This window comes from Heteronotia binoei, chromosome 3 (assembly GCF_032191835.1).
Source record: "Heteronotia binoei isolate CCM8104 ecotype False Entrance Well chromosome 3, APGP_CSIRO_Hbin_v1, whole genome shotgun sequence".
NCBI classification, from domain to species: Eukaryota; Metazoa; Chordata; class Lepidosauria; order Squamata; family Gekkonidae; genus Heteronotia; species Heteronotia binoei.
In genome coordinates, this window is record NC_083225.1 from 176968791 (window position 1) to 176981161 (window position 12371).

Sequence of the window (12371 nt, forward strand, 5' to 3'; positions counted from 1 at the left end):
GAATCACACCAAACATATTGTGTGGGCAATGGCTCAAAATGGAGGACAGGTCTACCACAGGCTACAAGCCACGATGACTAAAGGAAACCAGAAAATAAAAAAGTAGCAGGGAATTTTTTAACAAAAGTAGTCTTTATGTCCGTCAAAAGCAAGAACAACAAATCTATATATTATATATAATCAAAAATTGGTACAAAATACCCTTTTATATGTAACAGGGGTGGCCAACGGTAGCTCTCCAGATGTTTTTTGCCTACAACTCCTATAAGCCCCAGCCATTGGCCACGCTGGCTGGGGCTGATGGGAGTTGTAGGCAAAAAAACATCTGGAGAGCTACTGTTGGCCACCCCTGATATATAAGATAGTAATGACTATCTCACACAATGATAAAAAAAATCAAACATATTTCAATAAAGTCTTCTTCAGCAGCTGTGAAATATAAAACAATATACAACAGTGGAACATTATGAAAAAACAAGGAATGTGTACTAAACATTATGAAAAAGGAATTCTTTTTTTTTTGGAAAACACAAAATGAATAAATTACCAAATTAAAAAAAAATCTCAATTACCTCATCAATTACTTCATTAAGTGCCTTTGATTTTTTTTTCCTGCTGAGGAAATTTGCTGTGCTAATAGCGCTTACAGGATGAGGTAGCTGATTAACAGAGAGTATAAATGGGTAGTTTTCACAGTCAATGGTGGTAAGCAGCGGGGTAACACAGGGCTCAGGACTACATCGGTTGCTTTTTAACTTGTTCATTAATGACTGGAGTTGGGAGTAAGCAGTGAAGTGGCTAATGTTGCAGATGACACTAAGTTGTTCAGGGCGGTGAAAACCAGGAAAGACTGTGAGGCGCTCCAGAGGGACCTGACAAGACTAGACAAGTGGGTGTCAATATGGCAAATGAGGTTCAACGTGGGCAAGTGAAAAGTAATGCACATTGGAGCCAAAAATCCCAACTGTAAGTACACATGGATGGGGTCTAAACTGCTGGTAATTGACCAGGAAAGAGATCTTGGTGTCATGGTAGATAACTCATTGAAAATGTCAACTCAGTGTGTGACTGCAATAAAAAAAAAGGCAAATGCTGTACTAGAGATTATCAGAAAAAGAACTGAAAACAAATCAGCCAGTATCATAATGCCCCGGTATAAATCTATCGTGCAGCCTCATTTGGAATACTGTGTACAGTTCTGGTCACTGTACCTCAAGAAATATATTATAGCATTGGAAAAGGTGCAAAAAGAAAAAGGCAACTAAAATGATTAAGGAGATGGAACATCTTCCCTATGAAGAAAAGTTAAGGAGAAAGCAGTAGACAAGTTGCACCTTTAAGACTAAGTTTTATTCGGAATGTAAGCTTTTGTATGCTCTAAGCAGACTTCATCAGACAAAATTGGAATGGCAAGCCATCTTTAAATATAGAGAAAGTGGGCAGTGAGTTGGTATGCAGAGTCATGGGAATGTTTTTAGCAGATTAAAAGAATCACAAATTGGGGTCTGTGTTTGTTTGTTAGCATTGTTAACTGGGCTGTAACAACAGTGGAGGTTAAGGAAGCTAGGGCTCTTTAGCTTGGAGAAATGACTACTGAGGGGTGACATAATAGAGGGTTACAAAATTATGCATGTGATAGAAAAGGTAGAGAAATAAGTACTCCCCGGCCCCTTTTTCACAATACAAGAACTCATGAGCACTTAAGAAATGAATGAGCAGTAGGCATAAAACAGATGAAGTACTACTTCACTCAAAGATTAATTAATGTGTGGAATTCGCTACTGCAGGAAGTGGTGGCAGCTACAAGCCTAGAGAGCTTAAAGAAGGGACTGGATAAACAAATGGAGCAGAGGTCCATCAGTGTGTTATTAACCACAAAGTATAGATAGAACACTATGTCTGGGACAGTGATGACCTGTATTCTTGGTGCTTGGGGGCCACAGTGGGAAGGTTTCTGGAGTTTTAGCCCCATTAGTGGACCTCCTGACACTTGGGTTTTGGCAACTGTGTGACACAGAGTGTTGGACTGGATGGGCTACTGGCCTGACCCAACATGGCTTCTGTAAAGTTCTTAGTTCTGAGAGAACCGTGACTGACCCAAGGTCACCCAGCAGGCTTCGTGTGGAGGAGTAGTCTGCCATTTTCACGCAACAAACAGAAACTGGTTTTTAGAGGATCTTGTTTGCTGTGTGAAAAAAGCAGAGTGAGTTGCAGCCCCGGGGCAGATAGTGTGAAATCCGACGGAAGCCCCGCAGAGGAGAGGAGAGTGAGAACCCCATGAGGCTAGTGGGGAATCGGTCCCAGTCTTTCTGGATCAGAAAAGCAGCCTCATTCGCCATGGTACACAGTTCCCATTACTCATCCTGTAGTCATTCGTAGCTATGGCGAGTTCAGCGCCAAATGTTTTGAGGTATCAGGTCCCATCACTCCAGGCCTCAAAGGGATGATTTACACATTTTCTGTTGAGAATTGTTTACGGCAAGATTTGGCAGTCCTAAGCAGGCTGCACCGTTGACTTCTAAAAAAAATGTCCCTTGTCATCTGATCCTAACGTGCAACCCTTTCCCCATCTTGTCTGCCAAAATCTCTCCTCGCAGCCAGCCTCTTTCCAGCTTGCTGCCTCCAGTCACTGAGCGGCTCCCTCATCATCCAAGCTCCCTCCTTCCTGTGTCATCGCTTGTCCTTAAAACATTTCCCCATGCCAAAAACTCGTCTGCCTCCCGAAAAAGAACCCTATAATCAACATCACCCACTTCTCTGGCCACGGGCCCTCGCTGCCTGTTCCGTACCTTTCCCCCTGACAACTGCAAACGACCGACAACTGCAAAGTGTATGCTTTTGGAAACATATGCTGCCAATTTAAATGGAATGGTGCAGTGGCTGCTATCGAGACAGGTGGGAGTCCCTGGATGGCCTGGTGTATTTATTCTATCAACGCTGTTGCTTCTTTGGTGTGTTCAATAATTTGAATGGAATTACGTTTGTCTTGATACTCGAGAGAGACTTTCCTCTTATCACAATCTGAGATTCACCCAAAGGATTCCCCGGATACCATGTCTCTATGAAGTGAGTTCAAATAATAAGGGTGTCCATGGACTTCCTGAGGCATGTATAGAATCATAGAGCTGGAAGGGACCTCCAGGGTCATCTCCTCCAACCCCCTGCACAATGCGGAAAATTTACAAATACTGCTCCCCCCTAAATTAACATGATCTGCATTGCTGTCAGATGGCAATGCAGCCTTTGTTTAAAAGCCTGCAAAGAAGGAGAGCCCACCACCTCCCGAGGAAGCCTGTTCCACTGAGGAACCGCTCTAACGGTCAGGAAGTTCTTCCTAATGCTGAGCCAGAAACTCTTTTGATTTAATTTCAACCCACTGGTTCTCGTCCGACCTTCTGGGGCCACAGAAAACAATTCTGCGCCATCCTCTATACGACAGCCCTTCAAGTACTTGAAGATGGTGATCATATCACCTCTCAGCATGTGTAATGTTAAAAGCACCAACAGGGTACAACGAGTGATTTGGATCACACACATAGTTCTGGGTTCCAGGGTGGATGGGTCTGGCTGTTCTCCCATGCTCCTTTCTTAACAGCTCCCTCCCCGCTGTCAAGAATGTCTCTTGCCAGTTTAGTGTAGTGGTTAAGTGTGTGGACTCTTATCTGGGAGAACTGGGTTTGATTCCCCACTCCTCCACTTACACCTGCTGGAATGGCCTTGGGTTAGCCATAGCTCTGGCAGAGGTTGTTCTTGAAAGGGCAGCTGCTGTAAGAGCTCTCTTAGCCCCACCCACCTCACAGGGTGTCTGTTGTGGGGGAGGAAGGGAAAGGAGATTGTGAGCCGCTCTGAGACTCTTCGGAGTGGAGGGCAGGATATAAATCCAATATCATCATCATCATCATCTTCTTCTTCTTCTTCTTCTTCTTCTTCTTCTTCTTCTTCTTCTTCTTCTTCTTCTTCTTCTTCTTCTTCTTCTTCTTCTTCTTCTTCTTCTTCTTCTTCTTCTTCTTCTTCTTCTTCTTTCTTCTTGCCATGATTAATGTGGCTACAAAGGGTCCAAGCTTTGACCTTGTTATTACTTTGCTCACAAATGTATTTTGCCTGCTATGTCTTTACTTTACTAAGTAATCACTTCTGCCCTGAGAAAGTGCATGCGAAGGCACCAGGGTTACCCAGCGTTATCTGACTCTCAGAGAATGTACTTTCATTTCTTCCTCACCATTAATGCTTGGAATGTTCCTCGGGGGGAGTAGGGGGCTTCCGATTGGTAGATTTTGGCGCTTAGCATTTTGAATGTATAACAGACGGACCTGGACCTATATCTGGAGAGACTGAGGTCCTGGGCCTCAGTTTCTGCAAGGGAAGTCTTGCTTGCTGTACCTGCCTAAAAGGTAAAGGTAGTCCCCTGTGCAAGCACCAGTTGTTTCTGACTCTGGGGTGAGGTGGCATCACGACATTTTCACGGTGGACTTTTTTATGGGGTGGTTTGCCATTGCTTCCTCAGTCATCTACACTTCCCCCCCAGCAAGCTGGGTGCTAATTTTTCCGACCTCAGACGGATGGAAAGCTGAGTCAACCTGGAGCTGGCTACCTGAACCCAGCTTCGGCCGGGATTGAACTCAGGTTGTGAGCAGAGAGTTCGGATTGCAGTACTGCAGCTTTACCACTCTGCGCCACGGGGCTTCTGTACCTGTCTATTATCATGCAATAAACCTTCTTTGATAAAACTCATAGAGGCGATCATTGATGAAGACTGTGCAGAACGTGACACCTGCAAGCTGTAATAAACCCCTTCATTCTGGCTCTGCACCCTTCACAATATTCTCCGACTGCTCTGTAATATTAAAATACACGTTCGAAGATTTGAACATGTCCCTCTGAAATAATGAATAGTCTGATTCTCAATACATTGGGCTAAATGACTCTATTCGGTGGTGGTGAAGAGTGGTTTATTTCCCAAGGAGGGGGATGTAGAGGCTTACAAACCTAAATAAATGAGTATCTGTCGAAACTTTGCAGGGATATTTCTTAGCATGATGATTCAGAGATACTAGTTTGTATTTCTGATGGAGAAAAAAACCCCCCAGAGCTGAATAACTATGCGGCGGTTAAGCAGGAAGATAATCAATGTGAAAATGGAGGTCAGCACTGCCAGACTGAGGAAAACAGAAGACCTTGGCTTGAAGACATAAAATTCTGCCACAACGGGGAACTGGTATGTTAGCAGCTATTTGCAGAAGTGGAATCCAAACTGCTTTCAAGCAAGCAAAAATCCATTTCTGCCTCACCGCTCTAATGTTACAAAAGTTACCGTTGAAATGAGGAGGATAACGTTGAAATATATATGTGATTTTATTTTTTTTTTTAAAGGATACACGTTACTTTTATCTCCCGATAGCTGTCTGATCTTGCATTATTTATTTCTATGATACTTCCCCATTAAATTATGAGCCACTCCATGGAAGGCTGCAGTCCAGAAGGCAGCTTAACCCCTTCCCCTCCAGCCACCTTCCAATGCTCTGCCCTTTGAACTACAGCACAAGCCAAGATCTCTCCCCCCTCTCGCTATACTACCGGCTCCTCCGCATTACTTGCAGTCACGCAACAGAGTTATGCAATTAATTAGCTGTCAGATTCCAAGCAAACAGCCAGAGATATTTTCAGAACATAAGTAAAAAATGAACACCTACACACTTTTTGGTCGCCTGATTCTCTGAATATTAAACATATACACATTCCTGTATGCTGTAGATCAGGGCCTAGGGCGCCAGGGGGCATCGGGCCGGTACTGCTTCTGAGGTGTTAATCAGCTCTGATCCAGATATATAATATAGGTATCTGTCTCGCTTTCCCGATTAGAGCTAACAGCTTTGGGGGTCCAATTAGGAAATATGTGCCAAGGAATGTCCACCACGTGATCCCAATCAGAGCCCCTGAGATTCCTTTGTAACCTTAAAGATGTTGCAGCCCATTCAACCATAAGCCATGACCTGAATGGCCCAGATCTCAGAAGCTAAGAACGACTGGCCTTGAATCAGGGCTATTTTGTTTGTTTGTGTGTGTTTTTAAAAGCCCAGCAGGAACTCATTTGCATATTAGGCCACACCCCCTGCCGTCACATTTGTTTTGCGCAGGGCTTTTCTGTGGGAAAAGCCCAGCAGGAACTCATTTGCATATTAGGCCATCCCCCTAACATCACCATTGGTTTGCACAGGGCTTTTTTGGTGGGAAAAGCCCAGCAGGAACTCATTTGTATATTACGCCATGCCCCCGACATCACCATTGTTTTGCGCAGGGCTTTTTTGTAGAAAAAGCCCAGCAGGAACTCATTTGAATATCAGGCCACATACCCCTGATGCCAAGTCAGCCGGAACTGTGTTCCTGCTAAAAAAAAATAATCAGCCCTGGCCTTGGTTAGTATTTGGATGGAAGACCAACAAGGAACCCTAGGGTCACTACGCAGAGGTAAGCAATGGCAAACCACCTCTGAATGTAAGTCGGCTGTAGGACTGTCATGACGGTGAGGGGATGGAGGGGTGTTCTGTGAATGGGCAGTGATGCTGCTCGACATGCTGACGTCACCCAGAAGTGGTGGAGTTCAGGGAGAGACATGGTCTAACAAACAGGGAATAGGGTCCCCACAAACAGGGCTTTAATGAGCAAAGGTTTATACCTTTAATGAGCAAAGGGACACCTGCTTTATCACAACAGTAGAAGACTGTTTTCAGCAGTGACCGATTTTGGATTTTTACAAGAGGTTATTTCCTAAAACTTTCATGCGGGGGCGTCTATTAGCTTCACATCCTTCGAAAAGTGAAATACGATATGCAAGGCAGAGCTGGTAAACTGCATGACGTTCATCCTCTTAAAAAACAGGAAACACTCAGCAGTTTTGTGTCAAGGGAAGAAGGAAATTTCTTGCAATTCTCATCACTTTTCAAATTGTCCTTATTAATCAGCAGTGTGTTGAGGTAGCAGCATCATTTGAAAATGAACGAACTTCAAGATTTTGAAGGATGTGACACCACCGCAGAAGGGGGGCGGGGGGGGGGAGAATGCGATTCCACACCTGCAAGTCGAAATTAGTCTGCAGGGAGAAACTGCCGCAGAAGACTAATACTGCTCAAGATGTTTAACTTTGAAGCACAGATAACAAAAAGATGACACCACAGTGAGAAGAAAGAATAAAAGAAACAGCAAAGGCAGACAAAAATGTGTGCGTGTTTACAAAGCAGTGTTTCCATCCATTCTTCTGGATATCCATCCATCTATTTATCTATAAAATTTTGTTCTACTATAAGCCCCAAATCCAATTTATTATGGATTGTAAAATATATTGAAAAGAATGTTCCATAAAATACATAAACTTCGAAGGACAGCCATCTGCATCCAGTGAAGAGACGAAACTCTCAGCACGATCGCATCTATGGTTTCTGTGGACACCATTGAAGCTGAAGAACCTTGCTGAAACATTTTGCTAGTCAAATACCAAACTCTATTTCATTTTGATGGATCCAGGTGGGCAGCTGTGTTGGCCTGAAGCAATAGAACAAAGTAGGAATCAAACTGCACCTTTAAGACCAACAACGTTTTATCCAGAATGTAAGCCTTCGTATCCATGCATACTTCGGCAGACAATGGAATGCGGTTCAGTGAAGAGAGCTACATATAGCTGGTGGGAGGGGTTAAGAATGCAAAGTGGATTGCCACTGGATTCTAATTCTGTACCACTTTGCGTTCTTAATCAATGCTCACCAGCTATATGTAGCTCTGCTCACTGTACCCGATTCCATGGTCTGATGAATGGATACGAAAGCTTACATTCTGAATAAAAAAACCGTTGGTTTTAAAGGTGCTACTGGACTCCTACTTTTGTTCTTTTTCATTTTACTAGCCAAAATACCGAACTCTAGCTCACAGGGACATAAATAGCTCCCCCGTCCTCCACGTAATTCTTAATATAGCCTGATATGATAAGCAGCTATCCCTAGGTCCTTGGAATGAATGGCTGAAGGAAGTTTTGGAGTGCTCATTACACCAATACTTTCCCTATTTCTACTGATAATAAATCATATTTCTATTAATAAGATCCCAACACCTGAGTAAGTTTCATTTTGACTCAGCATTTAAACTCCCAACACACAAAAGTACGACACCTACAAATTTAATACTGCTTTCCAGAGCTTTTTTTTGTAGCAAGAACTTCTTTGCATATTAGGCCAAATACCACTGATGTAGCCAGACCTCCAAGAGCTTACAGTAGGCTTTGTACTAAGAGTCCAGTTTGGTGTAGTGGTTAAGTGTGTGGACTCTTATCTGGGAGAACCGGGTTTGATTCCCCACTCCTCCACTTGCACCTGCTGGAATGGCCTTGGGTCAGCCACAGCTCTGGCAGAGGTTGTCCTTGAAAGGGCGGCTGCTGTAAGAGCTCTCTTAGCCCCACCCACCTCACAGGGTGTCTGTTGTGGGGGAGGAAGGTAAAGGAGATTGTGAGCAACTCTGAGACTCTTCGGAGTGGAGGGCGGGATATAAATCCAATATCTTCTTCTTCTTCTTGGAGGATTGGCTACATCGGGGATATGTGGCCTAATATGTAGGGCTGCCAAGCTCCCGGGTGGGGTGAGGGTGAGGGATGCTAGAGCATCTGGGGAAACCACAGAGTTTCCCCAGAAGCTCCTAGAGCTGCCGGTGTGATGTCTTCACTTCTGAGTGATGTCATTGTGCCACACGTGCTATGTGCACGTGAAAAAAGTCCCCTACCAGAGGCTGCGGGGGACTTGGCAACCCTACCTAATATGCAATGGAGTTTCTGCTACAAAAAAACCCCTGTCACGAGCTGGGGCTGAGTCAGGCAAAGTCCAGGGGCGGTCCAGGGTCTGCAACTGGTGAGCAAGGTGGGTCCAAGGCTCCAAAACAGAATCGTAATCCAGGTATCACAGGTCAGAGGTTCAGAAGCCGAAGTCAGGGGGTCCAGAGGTCCAAGCCAAAGTCAGGAATCCAAAAGCCAAAGTCAAGAGCCGGAGTGGATGCTAGGATGTCAGGTATGTGACTAGTTGCTTCCACAAAGCCTCCTCCCAAAGCCCACAGCTATATAGCCCTCTGCTGCCTGTTGCTCATTTGGGCTAATTGCTGTCTCAGAGCAGCAGCCAGGATCCTGCCGAAACTTAAGCATCCTCACACTTAGAAGGGCCAGAATCCTTTCACCACTCAGGGCTCAGGGAGCGTCTTGCTTGTGAGCGTGCCGCCCTCCTCCGATCCCTGAGGTCCTGACGGAGGCGGTCACGCACACGAGCCACCCGAGAGGGCGAGGCAGGGGGGCTTGGATCTTCTTCAGCAGGAGGCAGGGGCACTGGTGCAGGTGGCAGAGGCACAGTTGCTTCTGCAGGCTCTGCAGGCTCGGTTTCTTCTGCAGGGTCCCCAGCACCCATGACAACCCCCCTGCTGCTTTCCTTGGAAACCCCTACTTACATCACTCTGAAATTTTGCCATGGGAGCTCTTATATTTCTAGGGACTTTGGTACCAAGTGGTTAGAAAACAAAACAACTAGAAATTAGGTCTAATGCTATTTTGGGGGAGGAACCTGGCACGGTGAAGCTTGATCTATGTCTTGTTAGCCGCCCTGAGGCTGCCTTGGCAGGGAGGGCGGGATATAAATAAAAGATTATTATTATTATTATTATTATTATCATCATCATCATCATCATCATCATCATCATCATCATCATCATCATCATCATCATCATCATCATCATCATCATCATCATCATCTAGTTGGATCTCAGAAGCCAAGCAGGGACGGTACTTGGATGGGACACCACTGCAGAGAAAAGCACTGGCAAATCACCTCTGCTTCTCACTTGCCTAGGGTTGCCAGCCCTGAGGAGGTCCCCAACCCCAAGCAAAATGTTGAAATGAGCCCACACAGCAGTGTTTCTATGCAGGAAACATCCAGTAGTGATTTGGGCTGGAGTTTCCAGAAGTCAATTGTGACCTGACAGCGCTTGCATATGTAATGCTGTTTTTATGAATAATGTCTGCTCCTACTAACAAGAACCTACCAGCATAGCTCTTAAGCAAAGTACATCTCTAGTTTCTAAGAGGGTTTTATGGAATTAGCCACAAAACCACATAACAGGATCAGCAGAACCATTTTCAAATGGTCAAATTTAATTGTCCCAGAATACTCCTCCCCCCTCCCTCTAAACAATTTGGATGAAATTTAGCAGGGATTCCCTTGGATTCCACAGAGAGTCTCTACTGAGGGAAGGCATTTCTGTCAGTGGAACCAGACTTTCTCACCTTCTTCCTCCTACTGTTACCCATCATGCCAATTGATATGCCGCTTGTGGAGGGACAGAAACTCCAGGAACAGCATGAGGGGGAGTTGGAGGTCTGTAGCATCAGGAAAGGAGGAGGAGGAGGGATTGGGATATATCACTCCTCCTTCCATTAGCAGAAATCCTGCTGGATCCCTGCTGGATCCCTTCCACTGTTTCTTCATGGAGAGACTCCCACCCCTTCACATTTCATCTGATTCTGAGGAGAATTTTTTAAAGTGATAACAAATTGAAACTTGCCATTTCAAATTAATGGGAAACAATTCAAAAATTCATAAGACCAGAAACCAAGTGACCGCTCAAGTCAAGAACGAAGTAAAGTAAAATGTCAAAATGAGCTACTACACCACAGTGTTTCTCCTCAGGAAACATCCAGCGACCTTTCTTCATTGGCTATGTTCCAGGAGTTAACTTCTCCCTTTGTATTTACTATCCCATCTGCCTTCTTGATATATTTTATTAGCTATGTATTCTCCTTTGCATATGAAAGAGAAAAATCTTATGGCCCCCCAGAGAGAGAGAAAAAGTTCCATTCTCTTCATGCTCTATAAATGAACATTCTCAGAACTTCTTCCCAAGCAGCAAATGGTGAGGTTTTTACTCAGCTGGAAGGTATCTACAAGCCAGAACGTATTTTTTAAAAAAAAGAATTAAAAAAATTCCACCTGCATTTAGCTGCCTGCGTTGCTTCCTGCTATGGGGTCCTAAGAAGCTTTTACATCAAGTATCGATAGGAGGAGACGTTTTTCTCTAACTTTGACTGACTCCACTCTGGTGGATAATAGTTGTTCAAAACCTCTTGTCTGTGCACTTCGGGGGATAAAGTATCTCCCAGCCTGACTGCTCTCAGAGTCCTCGCGCCTGCTGAGAAGTACGTACAGACTACAAAGCTCATCACATTACCATCTTCTCCTAGGCTCATCTGCTCCTCATTTGCTATTCACGTACCTTGCTTGATTCCAATCTCCACAGCCAGCAGGAACTAAACACCTTCCTTCAAAATTTCCTTCAATTTATGGTGATTGCTATAGAATTCTAATCTCCTCCCTTTCAGACAGCCAGGCCCAAATTTATGGAATTGTCCATGGGACCTTGAGCGGCGTTTCCTCCAGGAGCAGAGGCAATTTTGATTTTACAGACTCCTTTTGCTTCAGAAACACAGAGCAATAGCCCTCCCTGCAAACAGCCCTATTGCCTATCCTTTTTTGCAAATTTGTAAAAAAAATGCTTTGTTATTTTCAAACTGGGAAATGATGCCGTTTTATAGAAACAGAGCTCTCTACCAGCTCTACCGAGTCTAAGCATGTTTACTCAGAAGTAAGCACCACTGATTTCAATGCCACTTACACTCAAGTAAGTGTGTGCAGAGATGGAGTTGCAGCATGCAGGACTACAAACCCATGCTCAAATACTCAGGGACCCAGGTGGGTAGCCATGTTGCTCTGAAGCAACAGAACAAAGTAAGACTCCTATGGCATCTTTAAGATCAACAAAGCTTTACAGATTCTAAATTTATTATTAATTACAATAACGAAGACCAATGACAGTCTCTCACCATCAAGGACAAATCAGTCTCCAATTCTGACATATTTATGTCCTTGTGATGTTGCTCCCCCCCCAGTTGAACTCTAACAAGCAACAGCCATATAACCAGGGCTTTTTTTTTGTAGCAGGAACTCCTTTGCATATTAGGCCACACACCCCTGGATATAGCCAATCCTCCTGGAGTTTACAAGGCTCTAAGTACAGGGTCTACTGTAAGCTCCAAGAGGATTGGCTACATCAGGGGTGTGTGGCCCAGGTCTTGAATTCAGCAGGAGCTCACAGCAGCACAGCTCCTGAACCTTTCTGACAGTTCCCCCTCCTCCTTCCCACCACGTCCATTGAATAGTAGGGGCAGCTACATGACAATCCTTGGATGAGCTCCACCACCTATTTTCCTACAAAACGACCCCTATTGTGGCCTAATACGCAAAGGAGTTCCTGCTACAAAAAAATTGCCCTGCACAGCAGATTATTAACAGATTATTCTT

At 44.5% G+C, this 12371-nt stretch overlaps 1 protein-coding gene across 6 annotated transcripts in view; it reads right to left on the reverse strand.

The window, feature by feature from the left end:
- FAT3 (FAT atypical cadherin 3) overlaps positions 1–12371 on the reverse strand; it is a 546218-nt gene that overhangs the window by 186300 nt on the left and 347547 nt on the right. The gene's annotated exons all lie outside the window — the stretch shown is intronic.